Source organism: Canis aureus, chromosome 1 (genome assembly GCF_053574225.1).
Source record: "Canis aureus isolate CA01 chromosome 1, VMU_Caureus_v.1.0, whole genome shotgun sequence".
In the NCBI taxonomy this organism is placed as follows: Eukaryota; Metazoa; Chordata; class Mammalia; order Carnivora; family Canidae; genus Canis; species Canis aureus.
Window position 1 is genome coordinate 11,636,639 of NC_135611.1, and position 21,860 is coordinate 11,658,498.

The window sequence follows — 21,860 nt, forward strand, 5'->3', positions numbered from 1 at the left end:
CAATTTTTTAAAGATTTTACTTATTTATTCGAGAGAGAGAGAGAGAGAAAGAGAGGCTCCATGCAGGGAGCCAGATGCAGGACTCGATCCCAGGACTCCAGGATCAGGCCCTGGGCTGAAGGCGGCGCTAAACCGCTAATCCACCTGGGCTGCCCGCAAATTTAATTGTTAAGGATTTATTTGAACAAAAAGCAATTCCAATGGGACAGCACCACAGTGGTTAGGAGTGGTCCACCCACAGGAGCCAGGGAAAGCACATTTAAAGAGTAGAAGGAAAAGCAAAGTAAGAAAGTTATTTGTTGTAATTAAGCAGTTGCATTATTTGAGAAAGCCTGATTGGATGTTTGTAATCAGTTGTCCTTAGGTTTCAATTTCTTAACTTTGGGGCATGACCTGCACAGGTTTTGGTTTACTTACTTAGGCTCCTAAAATGTTAAAGCCACCTCAGTTGTTAAAACCTCTGGTTTTAATTGTTATTTTTTTCCCTCTGGGTTTAATTAATTTAACAATAGGATTTCTCCAATAAGTAACAATACATGCCATAACTACTTCTGAGAGATAGAAATTGAGAATTCCCTAAATCCTCAATGAAATAGCCATAAGAGTGAGAATTGAATTCATTCATCTGTTGAACTAGCCTAACTAGTGGTAGTGACTAGATATTAAAAGCAGTACAATAGTGAAATAATTTGGTTTCTTGTTTTCCAAGATCATGGGAGTTCATTTGTACATGAGGTATCTGAAGAGAGACAGGTAGAGAAACAGAGTTGCCGGCTCAATAAGGTGCTCACAGCAACAAATATCTGCTTAAATCACTAAACATTGGAGTCTCTGGGTGGTTCTGAAGGTTAAGTGTCTGACTCCTGATTTAAACTCAGGGTCCTGGGATTGAGCCCCTCATGGGGCTCCACACTTAGCACTCTGAGCTCCTCAAAAAGTCTGCTTGTTTCCCTCTTCCTCTGCCCCTCCCCCTGCTCGTGCTCACACTCTCTCTTTCTCTAATAAATGAATAACTCTTAAAAAAAAAAGTCACTAAACATGTGCAAGTGAAACCAGCAGACACCCCTGCCCTCACATATGCTGCACCACTATTAAGTATGACAATCTGTACATGCCCCTCAGATCTACTGTGCAACCAAGGGCAGCCCCCAAAATTGATCAAAACCTTATCAAAGGGCTCCTGTTCCCCAAATCTGTCCCCAGGATGGCTAGTTCTCTTTCCCTCCCCTCCATTCCCCTGTCTCCTCTCTCCTCCCTTTCTTTCTCCTTCCTCCCCCTCCTCTCCATACGCATGAATGAGTAATAAAAGTTCCCACCAGGTAGATTTAATAGGTATAAATAACTTGAAGGGCATAAATGACAGTAAAATGTAGGAGAATCAGAAATAATTCAAGCATTCATTGTCTTTGTTTTAAAGTCATTTATTTTATCGTAATCTAATAAAATTTAATTTCTAATAATGGCTGTGTTTAACAAGCAGTTTGCACAAATTCTGAAAAATTAACAGTTGGTTCTCCTTAGCCTGAAGGAGCTGGCTCTGATGTGCTTCTCAGTAAAGTGGTGGGACACTGGCAAGTGGGGACACTGGGAAAAGCAGATGACCATCACAGACCAGCGATATCAAAACCACTTCTCTGATGAAGATATAATGGTGGTTTTACCACAGTTATGTCATAGACAGAGAGAGACAGCCTTATGATATATTTTTGGAAGCAAAAAATAAGAACTGTCAATACGTTAGATGAAATTAGGGAAGAGTGTATTACATCCAGTGTAAATAAGGAAATATATTTATCAATTAATTCCATAAAAACAGTCCACAATCTCTTATCCAAAATCAGTGGGATCAGATACCTTGCAGATTTTTTTTAAAGAGGTAATCTGGTTCATGTGTGTTAAATGATACCCCCTTTAGGGTAAGGATGATACACTTAAAATGCATGAATATTCGCATGAGTTGGGTAGATAACCACCAGAAATAGGCCTCCATTAATGAAGGTCAGGTTTTGTTGCAAAAAAGAAAATACTTGTTATATAAATGGAAATATAACCTATTTTCCCGATGTAAAGATTTCAGAAATTTAAAAAAATACAATACCAATACTGTTAGAGTTCTAACAGAGATCTAGTTTTTATATATATAAAGTAAGCACTTTCAGGGTTTACATCTAAATAGAAATACAAAAAAAAGAAAAAAAAAACTCCACAAAATCCAATTCTTGTGAGAAAGCAAAATTTGAACCAAAGTCGTAGAGTATCAAACAAAATGGTAAGGAAGATTCATACGGGATACACTGAAGTGATACCTTTTAGAATTCAGGTAAATCTGGTCTCAGAGATATTTGTTTGACACCACAATAAAATCACCTAAAAAAATTACACAAAAATAAATCACAGACAAAAATTAATATTTTAAAAAGGAAACTATAGAAATATTAGAATAGAACACAAAATCTGTGTAATAAGATTAGCCTCACATTGCAAACAAAATAGATTCTATAAGTGAAAAGATTAATGCATCTCATTTTATAAACATTTAAAAACTTGTAGAGCAAAATATCTTATTTAGGTCTCAACACAATGTAACCTTTTGGAAAATATATTTATAATATAAATTAAGGACTAATTTCTCCAACACATCAAGAATTCCAGACATGATAAGAGTAGCAATCATTAAAAATTAAGGAAAACTTCAGAAGTTGACAAAAAATAAATAGATAAATGCACAGGGAATGTGCAAGATAAATTTCTTCTCTTCACTCTACAAAGTCTTTCCCCTTTAGTTATTTCCTTGGGCTCAAAACCTCCTGTAGGTTCCGGGCCTCAGCTGGATATACAAAGATTCCAATTTTCACCAAATCTGGAAGGAGTCTGGGCAGGCTGAGTTTCAGTCCAGTGAGAAACGATTATCATGAGAATTTACATTCCATGTTTTATCAACAAAAGCTACAGGACCATTGGTTCTTGTCAATAATGACATTAATTTAAGTATATCTTTCACGGCATACATTATTTTTTTTCTCACTGACAACATAACCTAAGACTGTATAAAAGGATCAGTGGATGCCCAGAGTTAGGGTGGAGGGAGGAATAAATAGGCAGAGCACGAGGGGTTTTAGGGCAGTAAAACTACTCCTTATGAAATCATAGCAGCAGAGACATGTCATTACACATGTCTCCAAATCATCGCTGTACAACATCTAGAGTGAATCCTAAGGTAAACGATGGTAATAATGATGTGTCAATATAGGTTCATTGATTGCAACAAATGTACTATTTAGGTGGGAGATGTTAATAGTAGGGAGACCAGACATGAGCAAGGGAAGGGGGTCTATGGGAACTCTTCATACTTTATGGTCCTTTTTGCTCTTAATCTAAAATAGCCCTACAAAATAAAATCCATTTAAAAAATGCTTACTACCTGGCAAGCACTAATCCTTCAATAAATGGCAATTATTATTATTTCCAGTGCAATATTGTTCTACTAGATACAGACTTTATTTTGTCTAGATTTGGTGAAAAATTTTAGAACGTATGGTTACTGACATAAACTTGTATATTCCATAGAATAGGAGCTTTGCCTGGCAAGGACTCTAAATGTATAGTTGAAGCTGAATATGTCTCTTCTTTAAATACTGACATACACATTTTAAAACATGAAACAAGAGCAATCTATGTAGGAAAAATATGACTAACAGACATATGACTACTCAATATGTCTTATGAAAGGCAAGTATATTTAAAAGAGTTATATAAAATATGTGTGCTCTTTCCCCCCCACTTTATGAGATAGTGCTTCTGTTCTTAAGCAGCAAAACAAAATACAGCAGAGTAAAAATTCTGTTGACTCTAAATTGTCAACAGGCTGAATTCCAAACTGATAGCATGACATTAAGAAGTACTTCACCATTTAAGCTTCAATCTACCTTGCCAACTTCATTTCACACAACTATCCTGTGACCTCCATGGGCCAAATGATTTGGCAGCTCTGAACTTATATTTTCTCATTTTCTCTAAAACAGGAATTATTATGTATGGGCTACTTTGGGGGGAAAAAAGAAAGATGAATAATTCAGCAAAGGGTAGCGCTATCCACCTGAAAATTAATTATTTCCTCCTCTGGGGTGCCAAAGAGTATTTTATATATATATGAATATATATATATATATATATTCATATATATATATGAATCTTTCACTAGTAACTTTTTACTGCAAAATTTATTTCTCATATACGAATATAGTTTTCACTAACACTTAAGTGTCATGCAACAGAGGAAAGAACTAAGTTTTGAACTCAAAAATGTTTTATTGGAATTTTCTCTACTAACAACCAAATCATTTCAAGCCAGAATAATGCCAGTATCCTTTAACTTGCTATTCATTAAATGTTAGCTACACAAAGATAAAACTGAAATATAAAAGCTACTGCAATTCTGAAGTGTGTTGTTGCACTTGACAGGATGAGCACTGGGTGTTATAATATATCTTGGCAAATCGAACTCTGCTAAAAAAATATACAAAAAAAAAATGAAGTGTGTTGTATCCTCTTAAATTAAAATGAACTTGATTGAATGAAAATATAATGCATATTTACAGACATTCATTACAAAAGAAATAAAGGCAATGGCAAAAAAAAAAAAAATCTAAACCAACAAGCAATCACCTAGTTAACCAAGGAATAACAATTGCTGTTTATGCTCTGGTAAATATTCTTTCATTATTTTCTGTTAAATGAATATATATTTAAAACATATGTAACGTATAGTGCCAGAAAATGACAGAAAGACAATATCGTTTTGTGATGTGCTCTGTTCTCCCTCACAAAGTATTGAATAGACAGGTTTACATAGTCATTCAGCTTAGCAAATATATAATGAGTCCCCATGATGTGCCAGATACTTTTCAGGCACTTGGGATTCAATAAGTAAACAAGATGACAATACCTCTGCTCATGGATTGTACAGTAGGCAAGAGAGTGCCACGTTCTACCAGAAACTAGAGTGAGCAAATTGCCTATTTTTAAAAGTCTTTACTAACTAAAGATGAATCAATTTGATAAATAACATCTAATGAGCCCAAAACTTTTTTCCTATCCATATACTTGGCCTTGAATTTTTATGTTTCTCTAGTAGAGTGGCTCATAGATCTAAATCTTCACATTGATTCAATATTATTTCATTAGGCTGATTTTTGTTGTTGTTGACTTGCTCGGTATATGTAAAATGCATAAAACAGATCGTCCTTCAGAGAGTTTTTGCCTCTGTTTATACTTAACTTACAGACTGAAGATTGTGGGTGTCCCTATGTAATAATCCCCTCAAAAAGAGTGGTTGGCTAGAAACACATTTTTGAAGAGCAAAGTAGAGAATATTATATTCAGTTTTAAAAAGACTATCTATCATAGTTCTTGGGACTTAGTCAATGTCCCATAAATGATGGTTTTCTTCCAAATGCCTCTTTAACAAGAATGAATAAGTTCCCATGTAAATATCATCAAAAAATAAAAATAAAAATAAGCCAGACAACTCTAAGTTTAATTTATGCAAGTGTGGGAATGATTGCTTTTCTTCTCATGAGATGACCAAACCAGATAACAAAATGAAAAACAAAAATGTTTTCTAGCATTAAAAACATTGATTCTAAAATTTGTTTTGACATACACATTTTTATAATATTGGATAATTGCTTTTTAAAAATATTCGGTTTGGCTGAATAAAACTGCTTTACTGTTAGGAGTCTGTATATCATGAAATACTTTTAAACAAATAGTGTAAGAACCTTTTTCTTGTTCAGATTACTGTGCATTTCTATGCAGGCATTTGAATAGCATTATTTCTGTTGAATGATTCCAATGTTTACCATTGGGATTTAAGCATGTTCAATTAGCACAAGAAACATTCCCTTACTTGCATTATTTCATATTTTCCTGAAAACTTTTTTAATAGCAGCAATATTTCTATTGAATGGATAACATTCTTTACTGTTGGATTTTAAAAGAGTACTCAAGATGAAATCAGTCATAAACTGGTACATCAATTCTTCCTACATTAGAGGAGCCAACCAACCTTACACTTGTTGATTGAGCTAATAGTATGTTTAAAAATATTTCTATGTTGATGAGAAGTTAAAGATTTGGATCATTGAGTGGGAATTAGATAAAGAGGCTTTCAGAAAGTTTCTAAGTTTTAATTTTATTTTAAAATGATTCTCTTTTATTATGTCTTCTTTGGGTACTGCTACTTGTGAAATAGCACATCAAATTCTGTTCTCTGTGTGTGTGTATTTAACTAGGTAAATTTTGTTTGTAATATCAGCCAAGGATGAATCAGAAATGGCTGAGAATTGAAGGAGCAGAACTAAATGAAACACATATAACTGGAAAAACAGTAGGAAAATAAGATAGTGAATGACTGTCAAATAAATTCATAGCTTTCCTTCAAGTTTATTTTTGTATAAAAGTCATTCTTTAAGGTTACCTGTGGACTACACTCATCTCGTTGTTACTCAAGCCTAAATTAAAAGAGGAAAATCACCAGATTTACATTTTTATTAATAATGTATTTTAAGTATCCCTTTGGCATTTTAATGAACTAAAACTTAAATGCTTCTCTATTTCATTACATACTTAAAATTTCCTACATGGGGTCACTGTATAGGTTTTCCACAAAGAGATAATTGAAACTTTGAATCAAACAATTTCAGGGAAGACATTTTTCTGTAATGGTTAGTGGCACTTTATTCAAAACTATATGTCCTTTAAAAATTAAAGCCATTGATCAATCTCAATCATTATCTCGGAAACAATTTCATATTCTAACTTTTTACATACTGTTATGCTTCCTAACTCACCATATCATTACTGATTTAAAAATACGAAAATTGAAGAAAGAAGATGTCAATAGGAATGTAGGTAGGGTGTATATCTAACTATGGAGATCTCTAAGAGTCAATTTAAACCTGACGTTTTTAGCATTAAGTACACATTGACTTTTATTAATTCCCCCACTTCACCAGTCTTTCAATAATGCCTAGAACAAATGGAAACTCTTATTGGTCAAACTGATTTAATTTGAGTAAACAAAGAAAGACCTAAAAGGCTGAAATAAATTATTCAAGTGAAAGATCATTCTTTGGAAATAAATATCACCTAAAAAGGACTCTTTCTTCTCATTATTTTTATTTTGTCCTCATCCAAAGTGACATTTTAAAACAAAATAAGCCCAATTACATCAAAGGTATGCAACTGTCCATTCCAGTCAAGCCTAAGTTGTTGAGTTTCTATCAGCTACAGAACTAATTGCCCGAGTCCGTAGATGGGTCATTTTTATGCAGTAGCAGTGAAAACTACAATGAGGCATGATTTACTCATTATCTTACCTTCAGGAGTAGTAAAGTATTTTTCAAGAAAAACAGATGTCAGACTCTTGTGACAACTGACTGAAGATGCTTCTGTAACCACAGAAAATACTGGTGTTGAAAGGAGATCCTGTCTCGGAAATAGGAAGCTTAATTAGCCTCATCTCATGACTTAGCAAAGGCATCATAAAAATTGGGTACCAAATGTTGGGGAAAAGGGAAACTCAAAAAGCTGTGTTTATATAACATCCTTCAGGCCCACATACTCATTTTTGCCTTATCATGATTGAATGCCCTCTGTGTCCAATGCAGCAAATTAAACTTAAATTTAAGAAGCAAGCATAGCAAGTAAAAGCAGGACAAAATCAACAGAACAGTATTTACAATAGCATTCTAAAAGAAATTAAATACTTGGATATAAATCTAACAAAATAGGTACAGGATGTGTATGCAGAAAACTACAATGATAAAATCGTCAAAGACAATCTAAATAAACAAAGAAAGATTATACAACTCTGCAGAGGAAGACTCACTATTGTTAAGATACCAATTCTTCCCAACTTAATCATCAGTGGTTAATTAAGCTGGATGTTGAGACCGATCCTCAGCCAGTTTGAGCTGCTCCTGCTCTGGAACTCAGGGGCAGAAGGCATCATTCTTAAGTCCTGTCCCAGTAATACTATTGGTTGATACGGTGTTGCTTCCATAGAGTAAGAGGCTATTAATATAACTCAAGAGACTCACTAGGGAGTATCCTACTAATTCCACAATCTGATAGTAAATGTCAGTGGAGGATTAAAACAACCTTATTGGGACAGAATCTTTAAGAAGTTAACCTTTTAGGAAAGTTATCTCCCCTCAAACCCAGGTAAAATACTCCACTGCATTGTGGATAAAACATAAAATACTTAAAAGTCTAAACTCTTTTCATGAGCTGAGCCTATCAACCACATGCCACTTTCTCTCCTTCCTGATTTTACATTTGTGTATTGAACTTCCTTCTATCCCCCAAGTTAAGTCTATTGCTGTTTTCTTTGTGTGTGCTCTCTACAGGGATTTTCTCCACCTCTTGTTCTATTTAAACTCTTACTTATTATGAAAATAAGACCTTGTTATTTATTCTCTGTGAAGGATTTCCAAACATTTGAAGTTGGTCATTATTTTTTTATAGTTGATTATTTGCCATAATCAACTAATTGAGTGGCTCGCCTTCAACTTTTTTGCATACTCATTCATGCATTTCTTCTTTTATTAAATTAAGAATTATTTGCTGGTCACCTCCTGTCTTAATTCATTGTGATGGCAATATACAAATAATGCCCATTGCCAGTTTTTTCATTCCTGCTCCTAGAATGGTCCTGGAATCCACTCTGTGTCCACATCTTATTCCCAGGATAATTCCTAGAGAATGTGATTATTAATAACAGCAATCTCTCCATAAATTCATCCTCAAGCATCCCTCACTTTGATGACTAACTCCAGTTTCCACCAATCTCTCTAGCATTAGTACTTTAAAAACCTGATTGTCTCTTTGTGTCTACAAAGCTTTCATTCTACCTCTTTTCATTTATGTTCTTACTTTCCTATTTAGCAGCTTAATTTCCACTGCTCCTATCAGCTTCACTCCTTTCCATTTTCTGCACTCTCCCTGGTGACTTGCTAGGGAGAACTGAAATTGAACTGTCTACCCAGGTAGCATGGGGCATGCCCCTAAGCAGGTCTGGAGAAAAATACAGAACCACAATGACTGGTCTCACTGGAAAATTATAAAACTGAGCCCCAGGTGTGCCCTAATTGCTTCATTTCCCAAGCCTCTTAATATCCCCAAACCTCCAGGTGGCTATTTAAGGTCTCATCGCTACTCACAACTTTAGTGTCATAGACTCCTCTAACCTCATTCTCCACTGATGTTCTTATTTACTGTTATCCTGAAAAAGGTGAACTTACATCTATTTCCACCATATTTTCTATTAAATGACCACAAGCATCTCACATACGCAATGCATCACTTCCTCTGATGAGAAGCACACTTTCCTTCTGCTGTCTGAGGCCAATACTTTAATGTATGCTCTAGTCAATCCCCCGTCAAACATCTAAGAATATTTTTTAAAGGTTTATTTATTCATGAGAGACACACAGAGAGAGAGACAGACAGACAGACAGACAGAGACGGAGGCAGAGACAGAGACACAGGAGAGGGAGAAGCAGGCTCCCTGTAGGGAGCCCGATGAGGACTCCATCCCACATCCCAGGATCACGCCCTGAGCCAAAGGCTGCTGCTCAACCCCTGAGACACCCAAGGGTCCCAAACACCTAAGAATATTGATCTAGCAGTTCTAACTTCTGAAACTGATATTATTTTTTTCCAATGGATCATTTACAGCTGCATTAAAATATGCTTTTACTGACACATTTCCTCTCTGCTGTAAGATTTGTTGAATTGATTTATTTGATGGCTTAAATTCCTCTTCCATTTTCTTTTATATGCATTTCATATCCCCTCTAATGGCCATGTTTTATGTGTCAGCTTGAGTAGGCTAAAGTCTCTAATTATTCAATTGAACACTAATTTAGACGTTGCTGTGAAGGTATTTTATAGATGTGATTCATGTTGACTTACGTAAAGGACATTATCCTGGATTATCAGGATTGGCTTAATTCAATCAGTTGAAAGGCCTTAAGAGCAGAACTGAGACTTCCCAGAAAAAAAGAAGAAATTCGGCCCCTCAACTGCAGCTTCAGCTATTGCAGGAAGTTCCAGCCTATTCTTCCTAATAGCCCGCCCTATGGACTTCAGATTTGCTTAGTGAGCATCCTCAATTGCAGGAGCAAATACTTTGCAATTAATTCCTTCCTCTGTATCTCCTACTGGTTCTGTTTCTCTGGTTGTCACAAGTGCTACACCCATGATTCCACCACAACTGCTTTGAGATTAGCATTAAGTTCAATGTCATGAAATCCAACATTTCATTGCAGTCTTTATCTTGATTGATTTATAAGTCTCATCTGTCATAGTACATTGATCCTTTTCTTTGACACAACTCCATCACTTGCCTTCAGAACTTCCACATTCCTGATTTTCTTCCTTCTATGACAGACACTTCTCTCCTTTGCAGACTCTCTCCAAATGCCTGGACAGATTGATGTCACTTTTTTTTTTTTTTTTAATTTTAGCCATTCTAATGCGTGAGCAATAATATCCCATTGTAGTTTGTATTTCCCTAGTGGTAAATTATGTTTGATGTCTTTTATGTGTTTTTAAACAACTGTATATATTTGTTTATATGTCTTCATGTATTTTCCCCATTTTCTAATTGCATTTTTTTGTTGAGTTTTGAGACTTATTATATTCTAGATACTGGTACTTTGTCAGCTGTGTAGTTTGCAAATATTTTTTCTCACTCTGAATGAATGTTGAATTTTATCGAATGCTTTCTTCTACATTGATAAATCAGATCATATAATTCTTCTTTTGAATTATATTGATTGGTTTTAAAATATTAATCCAGCATTGCATGTCTGGAATAAGCCTTTACTTGGTCATGGTGTATAATTACTTTTATATACTTTACTGAATTTTCTTTGATACTATGTCATTAAGGCTTGTTACCTCTATTCATCTGTCTTTGCTCCACCATTCAGCATTTCCTATATTTGTTTTATTTATAAAGGCCATCAAGTTTACTTAGTGGAAAGAATAAGGAAAATTGCGTCTACCTCACCTTCCCAGAAACAGAAGTCCTATTACAGAATTTTGAAATCAAAAGAAAATAAAAAGTAGAAATGTAGCTTCAATTTTATAAGTATATATCAGCAATAAAAAGAAAATATTCCTTTTGGGACACCTGGGTGGCTCAGTCAGTTAAGCATCCAACTATTGATTTTGGTTCAGGTAATGATCTCAGGGCCATGATATCAAGACCTGTGTTGAGTTCTGTAGTGAACAGGAAGCCTGTTTAAGAGCTCTCTCTCCATATATATATATATTTCTTTTATCTTTTATTTATCATCTCACTTACTCCAACTGATATATTCTAAAAGATAGTTTTATTACTACTTTACATATTAAGAAAATGATGCTTATAAAAATTACTCTAAATCAGGTCAGTGATAACTAAAGGAGATAGGATTTGAATCTAGAGTTATTGACCTCAGAACCTGTTATATATTCACATCATGTTGTATTTTCTTATTTAAATGATGACTACATTTTAATATGTCACTTATATTTTAATCAGAAAATTGAGCCAAAGAATCACTGCTATTTTCTTAACATACATAAGAAAATCATATATATATATATAAATACAGACATTTGTATAAAAATTCTTTGGAGACAAAAATATTTAATGAAAATATTTGTGTAATATACTTGTATTTAGGGCCATGTTAATATAATTAAGCCTGTCTTATTCCCCTAATATATATATTCCCCTAAAATATATATAATGCATTTAAATGCAAATGAGGTGATATAAGCAGGCATACAACAAGCTTTATATTAATGAATGGAGGTTACAATAAAGCTGCATTCTGTTAAGTTTTATAAAACACATTTATATTCTAATTAAAACACGTTGAAACCTCCAATCATGCTATATATTCTAATATTAAAATTTCATCTTTCAAAATACACTATTTTTCAATTACTCATATAATTATGTTTACTAGAAATGTCAGTGACCTGTTTTATCACTATATTTTTCTAAATTCATTTGGGTGATGAGGGTTATTATTTTCAATTTATAGGTTAAAATTATTTTCAGCATAAGGAAATTAAATAATATAAACCACTAGAGTATAGTTCTTTAAAAATTAACTGTTAAAAAGTTGTTTTAGATTCTCTTCATATTCTGGTTATTCTGAAAAGTCAATAACTTTGGTAATTCATAACAATAATTAATAGTATTTTCACATATTTATAAGAGATCACATTTGGCCTTTAATTTTTCCCTTCATAATTTTTCTTTTTTTCTCTCATTGCACATATAATTTTGTGAGGTATATTTTTAAACTACAGAACACATGAAGGACAACATATATGTCTCATATTCTTGACACATATGTACAATTTAAACTAGAACTTAGTTGTCCTAATTTATGAAGCACCTATGATTCTAAATATGGCATACAGTAGATTTATTTTTAGAAAAGAAGAGAAATCTTAAAGAAGAATCTCATCTGAACAATAATCCTATTAATGTTATAATAATGATTAAGCATGCCCACTAATAGCTTAATATATTTACATTCATTCATGTTCATTTATCAAGGATTGATCACTGTCAACAATAAGCCTAGTCACTGGTGATATAATTATGAGTAACAAATATTTCTATCTCTAAACCTACAGAAGATTTTTAGTCAAAGGCCTACAAGTATGCAAAAATATCTTATTTAAAATATTTCTTAAAAGGTCTAGGTATGAATACATACTAAATGCAGCCTAAGGTGTTTTGTTGTTTGTCTCAACCAGGAGTAAAAAATAAAAAATAAAAAATAAAACAAAACAAAACAAAAAACACGCAATCAAATCTCTCCTTTCATCTCAGGTGTCTATCTCTCTTGAGCTTGGAATCATCCTATAAACTAAGTTTCTCTATCAGGCAGGAGAAATGGCAGACAGTATCCCAGGAACTAAATATTTTCCCATCTTAACAAATCTGCTCCCTCCCTACTCCCCACTCCCCATCCCCCTGAGAAAAATACTATTTCTCCACCAATAGTCTTGCCTTAGTATTTGGCCTCAGCTTCGTGTTTTTACCCAATGATGCAAAAAGATGTCATACAGTAACTGGCAAGGCCCACATCATGCACCACTTCCTTCCAGGGTCAGGAGACATTTAGACTCATTGGTTAGCATATGAATTAGGCAATAGTAGTTGACAATCTCTTTATAACAATATGAATGAGGGATCCCTGGGTGGCGCAGCGGTTTAGCCCCTGCCTTTGGCCCAGGGCGCGATCCTGGAGACCCGGGATCGAATCCCACATCGGGATCCTTGTATGGAGCCTGCTTCTCCCTCTGCCTGTGTCTCTGCCTCTCTCTCTCTCTCTCTGTGACTATCATAAATAAATAAAAAAATAATAATAACAATATGAATGGGAACCAGAAGTTCTCCACTATATATATAAAAGAAATACTAGGAAGATAAATAGTTTCTACACCATTTGTCACCATAAATAAAGCCCACAGCAAATATCATTCTCAATGGGGAAGCACTGGGAGCCTTTCCCCTAAGATCAGGAACAAGACAGGGATGTCCACTCTCACCACTGCTGTTCAACATAGTACTGGAGGTCCTAGCCTCAGCAATCAGACAACAAAAAGACATTAAAGGCATTCAAATTGGCAAAGAAGAAGTCAAACTCTCCCTCTTCGCCGATGACATGATACTCTACATAGAAAACCCAAAAGTCTCCAACCCAAGATTGCTAGAACTCATACAGCAATTCGGTAGCGTGGCAGGATACAAAATCAATGCCCAGAAATCAGTGGCATTTCTATACACTAACAATGAGACTGAAGAAAGAGAAATTAAGGAGTCAATCCCATTTACAATTGCACCCAAAAGCCTAAGATACCTAGGAATAAACCTAACCAAAGAGGTAAAGGATCTATACCCTCAAAACTATAGAACACTTCTGAAAGAAATTGAGGAAGACACAAAGAGATGGAAAAATATTCCATGCTCATGGATTGGCAGAATTAATATTGTGAAAATGTCAATGTTACCCAGGGCAATATACACGTTTAATGCAATCCCTACAAAATACCATGGACTTTCTTCAGAGAGTTAGAACAAATTATTTTAAGATTTGTGTGGAATCAGAAAAGACCCCGAATAGCCAGGGGAATTTTAAAAAAAGAAAACCATATCTGGGGGCATCACAATGCCAGATTTCAGGTTGTACTACAAAGCTGTGGTCATCAAGACAGTGTGGTACTGGCACAAAAACAGACACATAGATCAATGGAATAGAATAGAGAACCCAGAAGTGGACCCTGAACTTTATGGTGAACTAATATTCGATAAAGGAGGAAAGACTATCCACTGGAAGAAAGACAGTCTCTTCAATAAATGGTGCTGGGAAAATTGGACATCCACATGCAGAAGAATGAAACTAGACCACTCTCTTGCACCAGACACAAAGATAAACTCAAAATGGATGAAAGATCTAAATGTGAGACAAGATTCCATCGAAATCCTAGAGAAGAACACAGGCAACACCCTTTTTAAACTCGGCCATAGTAACTTCTTGCAAGATACATCCATGAAGGCAAAAGAAACAAAAGCAAAAATGAACTTTTGGGACTTCATCAAGATAAGAAGCTTTTGCACAGCAAAGGATACAGTCAACAAAACTCAAAGACAACCTACAGAATGGGAGAAGATATTTGCAAATGACGTATCAGATAAAGGGCTAGTTTCCAAGATCTATAAAGAACTTCTTAAACTCAACACCAAAGAAACAAACAATCCAATCATGAAATGGGCAAAAGACATGAACAGAAATCTCACAGAGGAAGACATAGACATGGCCAACACGCACATGAGAAAATGCTCTGCATCACTTGCCATCAGGGAGATACAAATCAAAACCACAATGAGATACCACCTCACACCAGTGAGAATGGGGCAAATTAACAAGGCAGGAAACAACAAATGTTGGAGAGGATGCGGAGAAAAGGGAACCCTCTTACACTGTTGGTGGGAATGTGAACTGGTGCAGCCACTCTGGAAAACTGTGTGGAGGTTCCTCAAAGAGTTAAAAATAGACCTGCCCTACGACCCAGCAATTGCACTGTTGGGGATTTACCCCAAAGATACAAATGCAATGAAACGCCGGGACACCTGCACCCCGATGTTTATAGCAGCAATGGCCACGATAGCCAAACTGTGGAAGGAGCCTCGGTGTCCAACGAAAGATGAATGGATAAAGAAGATGTGGTTTATGTATACAATGGGATATTCCTCAGCTATTAGAAATGACAAATACCCACCATTTGCTTCAACGTGGATGGAACTGGAGGGTATTATGCTGAGTGAAGTAAGTCAGTCGGTGAAGGACAAACATTATATGTTCTCATTCATTTGGGGAATATAAATAATAGTGAAAGGGAATATAAGGGAAGGGAGAAGAAATGTGTGGGAAATATCAGAAAGGGAGACAGAACGTAAAGACTGCTAACTCTGGGAAACGAACCAGGGGTGGTGGAAGGGGAGAAGGGCGGGGGGTGGGAGTGAATGGGTGACGGGCACTGGGGGTTATTCTGTATGTTAGTAAATTGAACACCAATAAAAAATAAATTAAAAAAAAAAGAAATAAACATGTATTTCTATATATTAAAACTACAACATTACTATATTTCACTGCCTCATGTAATTATCAGAAGTATAAGATACATGTTATCATGTTCAAAAAAGGAAATTTCTCGAAACAGTCTTACTCATTACGTCAAGCTCCAAGTGCAGGAGCTGGGTATAATGTATGTATTTTACTCCACTCATCTGTGCCTTGGTCATCATGTGAATGTTTTCTAACTCCCTGACTCAAATCTCAGCTTTTTCAGAAAGTCCACTGGACATTTGATTATCTAATCTCCAGTCTAACCTGTGATAGCTGGAGGCAGATAATGAGGTCTCTTAAAAAGACATGAAAAGTCTGTCAGAAAAAGGACAGCCTAGGGGTGCCTGGGTGACTCCGTCAGTTAAACATCTGTCTTTGGCTCAGGTCTTGATCCCACATTCTGTTATCAGGAAAGTCTCGGATTGGCCTTTCTATTACCATATGTCTGAATGCAAACTCTATAGATGGCAGAGAGAATAATTCACCCCTCCTGGTTCATAAATTATAGATACAACATAGGGGAAGAAAAGGTAGTAAGACTACCAGGCTCAACACAACCATTTGAAATGAAGGGCGCTGGTACAGTACAAAAACAAGATATTGAGCAAAGAAAAAGACATAAATGAAGTGTAGTAAAATATTCACATTGGAATAAGTTGAATGTTATGATAGAGGTAGAATTTTATTCATGTTTATAAATGAATAATAATGCAGTATATAAAATTAGTCTTGAAGGCTAAACATCAATTTGCCAGAAAAAGAAGGGTGGTAGGGATCCCTGGGTGGCGCAGCGGTTTGGCGCCTGCCTTTGGCCCAGGGTGCGATCCTGGAGACCCGGGATCGAATCCCACATCGGGCTCTCGTTGCATGGAGCCTGCTTCTCCTTCTGCCTGTGTCTCTGCCTCTCTCTCTCTCTCTCTCTCTCTCTCTCTGTGTGACTATCATTAATAAATAAAAATTTAAAAAAAATGTTAAAAAAAAAAGAAGGGTGGTAAGGGAGGGAGAGACTTAATTCCTAAGGAAAATACGTTGTTACAAAATCCCAAATTGTTAAATTATGGTGCTTTGAAGACCTCTCCAGGTTTAGATAAAGTTTCCACCCTTATGTAATTCCCTCTTCTTCCAACCCCACCTCATAGATCTACTTTATCTTACCTGTGTAGACCATACTCATTCATTTTTGGCATTTTTCCTTAGGAAATAAAACTCTTCAGGTACTTGAACATTCACATTTTAGTTGAAGATGAGTGTACTCTATAATTGTGGGATGTTCTAAGTGCTATATTAGAAATATGTAAAACAATATGTAAGAGTTATAGTTGAAGATGCAGATATCCATCAAATATTTCAGATTTGGGAAAAATCACAGAGAACAAAATTACATGAAATTATCCAGTTTGTAGCTTCATTACTTCATTAGAAAATCTGCTAAATAACCAATATCCTATCAACAGTTCCTGTGGCAGAAAGTACCAACATTCTGTACATGAAACTGAAATTTTTCTTTAACTTATTCTTCAGTAAATTTCCTTTTTATTTCCTGTTTAAGCTGTACCTGAGCTCGGTTTCATACAGTGAATTTTAGGCCATATGATAAAGACATAACCCTCTGATCAGAAATAGAACATAAAAAAAGATGTGTGGGAAAAATTAAATTATAAGCTTGACTGAACTCATGTTGTTGAAATTTCAGAAACATTTATTTGCTTGTTTGTTTGAATCAGTCTTTTTTGTAAGATTATGAAGATACTTAATACAGGCATTTCTCTCAAGCAAGAGTGGAAGGAGGACTATTTCATTAAGAAACAGAAACACGATATAAATGTTTCATTGCTTCTTCCTACAAAATTTGAATATGATTCTCAGTATTTATATCCCAGAATATTTCTTGAAATGAAAAAAAAAAAAAAGGACAGCTTAAGGAAATGGAGACATGTACAAATTAATAAAATCAATTATACATTGTTAGAGTTTTTTTAAAAAGATTTTATTTATTTACTCATGAGAGACACAGAGAGAGAGAGGCAGAGACACAGGCAGAGAAAGAAGTAGGCTCCATGCAGAGAGCCTGATGTAGGACTAGATCCCGGGTCTCCAGGACCACACTCTGGGCTGAAGGCAGCGCTAGACCGCTGAGCCACCCAGGCTGCCCTGTTGGAGATTTTCTTAATTGACATTTTAAGCTTTGAAGTTAGACAAATCTTTTTTGCTCTGTGTTCTTATGCTGTTCTGCTCCACGGAGCACAGTACTTCACCTCCATGAACCTCAGGCTTCTCCCATGTAAAATTTAGAAAGTAACAGCTCTCGTTGCAGGTTATTGTGAAAATAAAATGCCAGAACTCATACATTCAATCAACATTTTTTTCAATTGCTTTTCACAAAGATAACTTCTATAAACACCAATGTTTTTTTTCATCTTAATATTTTCTTTCAAGCAATGTTTACAGTTAAAATTATTTAAAATAAAACCTAGAAATGTTTCACTAGTTTATAGATCTACTCATATTAGGAGGATAGAAGAGAATATGAGCATTCCTTGCCTTGAAGTAACTGAAAATCCAGTCGGGAAACAGAATTGGCACAAAAAGAAAGTAGAAGAAAGTATAGCGACATTGAAAATATTTGGTAATTAAAAGGTGAATATCGGGAGCCTGAGTAGCTCAGTGGTTGAGCATCTGCCTTTGGCTCAGGGCGTAATCCCAGGTCTGGGGATCGAGTCCCACATCGGGCTCCCTGCATGGAGCCTGCTTCTCCTTCTGCCTGTGTCTCTGCCCCACCCCCCTCTCTCTGTGTCTCTCATGAATAAATAAATAAAATCTTTTTAAAAAATAAAAATAAAAAAATAAAAGGTGACTGTTATGATGTATAGTGTTACAGGACTTCCGAAAGATGCTTCAATCATTAGAGGAATATAATCGTTATCAACTAGAAGGCAAATCTGTAAAAGAGGCATTTGGATATTTACAATATTTATTTGTTTTGTTTATAAATATAAAAATATTATTCAGTATCTGATATAGTTTTCATATCCATTGGAATAATCAAGATTGAAAAATGATATTTTGCTTGATATTTAATAATAACATAAAATGATCTGACATTTACTGATACATTCACCAGCGATGATTATAAGTGTTTTCCATAAATTATCTTATTTAATCTTTACAACTACCTTTTACATAGGTTGTATTTTATTCCTATCTCTCAAAAAAGGAAACTGAAGGGCACCTGGGTGGCTCAGTGGTTGAGTGTCTGCCTTTGGTTAAGGTCATGATCCTGGGGTCCTGGGATCAAGTCCCACATCAGGCTTCCCACAGGGAGCCTACTTCTCCCTCTGACTATGTCTCTGCCTCTCTCTGTTGTCTCTCATGAATAAATAAATAAAATCTTTTTTAAAAAAAAAGGAAATTGAAGACAGAAAAAAGCCAGAAAGGGCTGGCAGGATATATTCAGGGTCCTAAATGAAAAGAACATGCAACCAAGAATACTTTATCCAGCAAGGGTCTCATTCAAAATGGAAGGAGAGATAAAGAGCTTCCAAGACAGGCAGCAACAAAAAGAATATGTGACCTCCAAACCAGCTCTGCAAGAAATTTTAAGGGGGACTCTTAAAATTCCCCTTTAAGAAGAAGTTCAGTGGAACAGTCCACAAAAACAAGGACTGAATAGATATCATGATGACACTGAACTCATATCTCTAAATGGTAACTCTGAATGTGAACGGGCTTAATGACCCCATCAAAAGGCGCAGGGTTTCAGACTGGATAAAAAAGCAGGACCCATCTATTTGCTGTCTACAAGAGACTCATTTTAGACAGAAGAACACCTACAGCCTGAAAATAAAAGGTTGAAAATTTACATTAAACAAGGTCCTGGAGGTAGGAACCGATAAAGCCACTTATAAATATGATCAAGTAAGTTCAAGGATCTATCATGACTAGTGAATCATCTGTATATGTAATTACATGGATCAGAATGAATATGTACTACTCATGCCCCCATTTCTTTCACGGAATCACCAACAGTGGCCCACAAGTGATTTAGAAAATAATTACTGAAAAAAATCAGTGTTCTTTATTTTCTTTATTTTAATCACCACAGAACACTTCCAGCAAGTTCCTTTGGGAAAGAGACTTTGTCTTTATTCGTCAATATTTGTCAATATTCTAGTGGCTAACATAATGCCTGGCATTAGGGCTGTGGGATAAATGTTTGTTGTTTGTAAGTACTTCAGCATTCCCTGATTACCTAACTAATATATATATATATATAACAATAGTGTACGCAGGCATACAAACTGCTGCTTTAAGTGTAAAAGGAAAAAAATGTTTCAAATTGTTTATATAAAATATTAAAGATAATCTTAAACATACTAGTTGAAAAAATAATAGTCTATTTTATAATGATTTCCATCAATTAGGGAGCATGCTCCTCACCTCTATGTCTGCACCTAGACATATTTTCATCATAAAGAATATTTACATCATAAGAAGACATAGTTTAGAGAACAAAACTAGAAGCAAGTCAGCCTATCTTGATTCTGTAGAGTAGGTCTCCTGGCTTTATCATTCATATGAAAATAGTTGCAAAATTTAATAAAACATTAATAACAGGATAAAATGGTTGTATGTAGCTCACTTTTAATTTTGACACCAATCTATCTATAGATCTTTCTACAGTTTTAACAATAATATGAAGCATTTTCACCCCAAAGTATTGTTGACATCTTGATAGAATTAAAAAGGTATTATAAGTTTGTCTCCAGCCCCATGTTTTTTAAATATATTTTAAAAGGATAAGGGATTCATTTATCCCATATGTCATTGTCTTAAAGGCCTATGATTAAATAGCTCCATCTCTTTATTGAAGATTTTCAGATATTAAATGAAAAGAAAAGAATAAATCCTTAACGGACTAAAAATCAATGCTACTCACTATCTGGAATGGTGACTCATTCTGGTAATTACTTGTAACCTATCTATTATAGGACTGCAACACTTTTCAACTTTCCATTACATGTTACTTTGGAAAGATTTGGTCACATCAGTGAAAAACAATCCTGAAATCAGGCAATTACAGAACAGCTTGAGTCATATCATCGATGTACTTGAAAACAAAGGTTTTAGCCCAAAGCGTGCTTTACTATGAGAGCAATGTATCTTCTAAAGAGTAGTCACTCTCCATTGGGGTACTTAAGAATATGGCGCACTTCTCAAATTCTCCAATTCTGCTGCATAGGGTTGTGTGTTTCTCCAAACTTGATTAATTAAAATAACTTAAACACTAGATATCCAAACAGTATTAAGTTTTTATGTAACTTAAGAACATGTTCCTCCAGCCCTTTTTCTAGATACTCATATTCCATGCTCTGTTCAATAGTAATCCCCAAGTAATATGATGAAAGAGAGTAGGATGGTCACACTTTGCCATGTTTATGCCACATATTGCCATAGCCTGATGTGGGACTTGATCTTGTAACTCTGAGATGATGACTTGAACTGAAATCAAAAGCCAGACGCTTAACCATCTGAGCCACCCAGGTGCCCCTCCCTTGCCATTTCTGCATGTTACCTTTACCTGACTTTGCTTGTCTACCCTACATTCATGTTTATGTCTAAGCTTAGCTATGCCTGTGTACTTCTAATATATTTCTTATCCTCTGATCATGTGAAACATTATTTAGTTCTGCTCACATATAATTTTCAACTGTTTTATCGAGGGGTAATTAACATATAATAAACTACACATATTTAAAGGATAAAATTAAATATGTTTTTATATATGTAAACCTTGCAACTGTGACTTTTCTGAGTTTCTTTCTTTGTTAGTAAAATGAATGTCATGATGCCACTTAAAGATTTCTTGGGGGTTGGTCAGGTGTTAAATGAGATTACTTTTATAAAGTGCCTACCACATGATTGGTGCCTAATTTACACACACACGCACATACACACCTACACAGAATCCATCATCACAAAAAATGAAATAAAACATTTCCATCACCTTCCAAAGTTTCCTGGAACCCATTTATCATCCTTTCCACCTGCCTATTCTGAGTCCCCAGAAGGCAATCATTGAACTGCATTTCATCACTGTAGACTAAATAGAATTTTTCAGTAGTTTAGAGAACTAAATTACACATTGTGTAC

General features: G+C 35.1%; 1 long non-coding RNA gene across 5 annotated transcripts in view; it reads right to left on the minus strand.

Annotated features, from left to right (window-relative positions):
- LOC144307047 (uncharacterized) overlaps positions 1-21,860 on the minus strand; it is a 108,210-nt gene that overhangs the window by 77,576 nt on the left and 8,774 nt on the right. For 3 of the 5 annotated variants that reach the window (XR_013374111.1, XR_013374033.1, XR_013374061.1), the window contains exon 2: positions 7,380-7,488. This is a non-coding gene — a long non-coding RNA (uncharacterized LOC144307047). Of the gene's footprint in view, positions 1-2,306; positions 2,368-7,379; positions 7,489-21,860 lie in introns of all 5 variants that reach the window. The other 2 variants (XR_013374091.1, XR_013374075.1) reach the window with 1 other exon arrangement.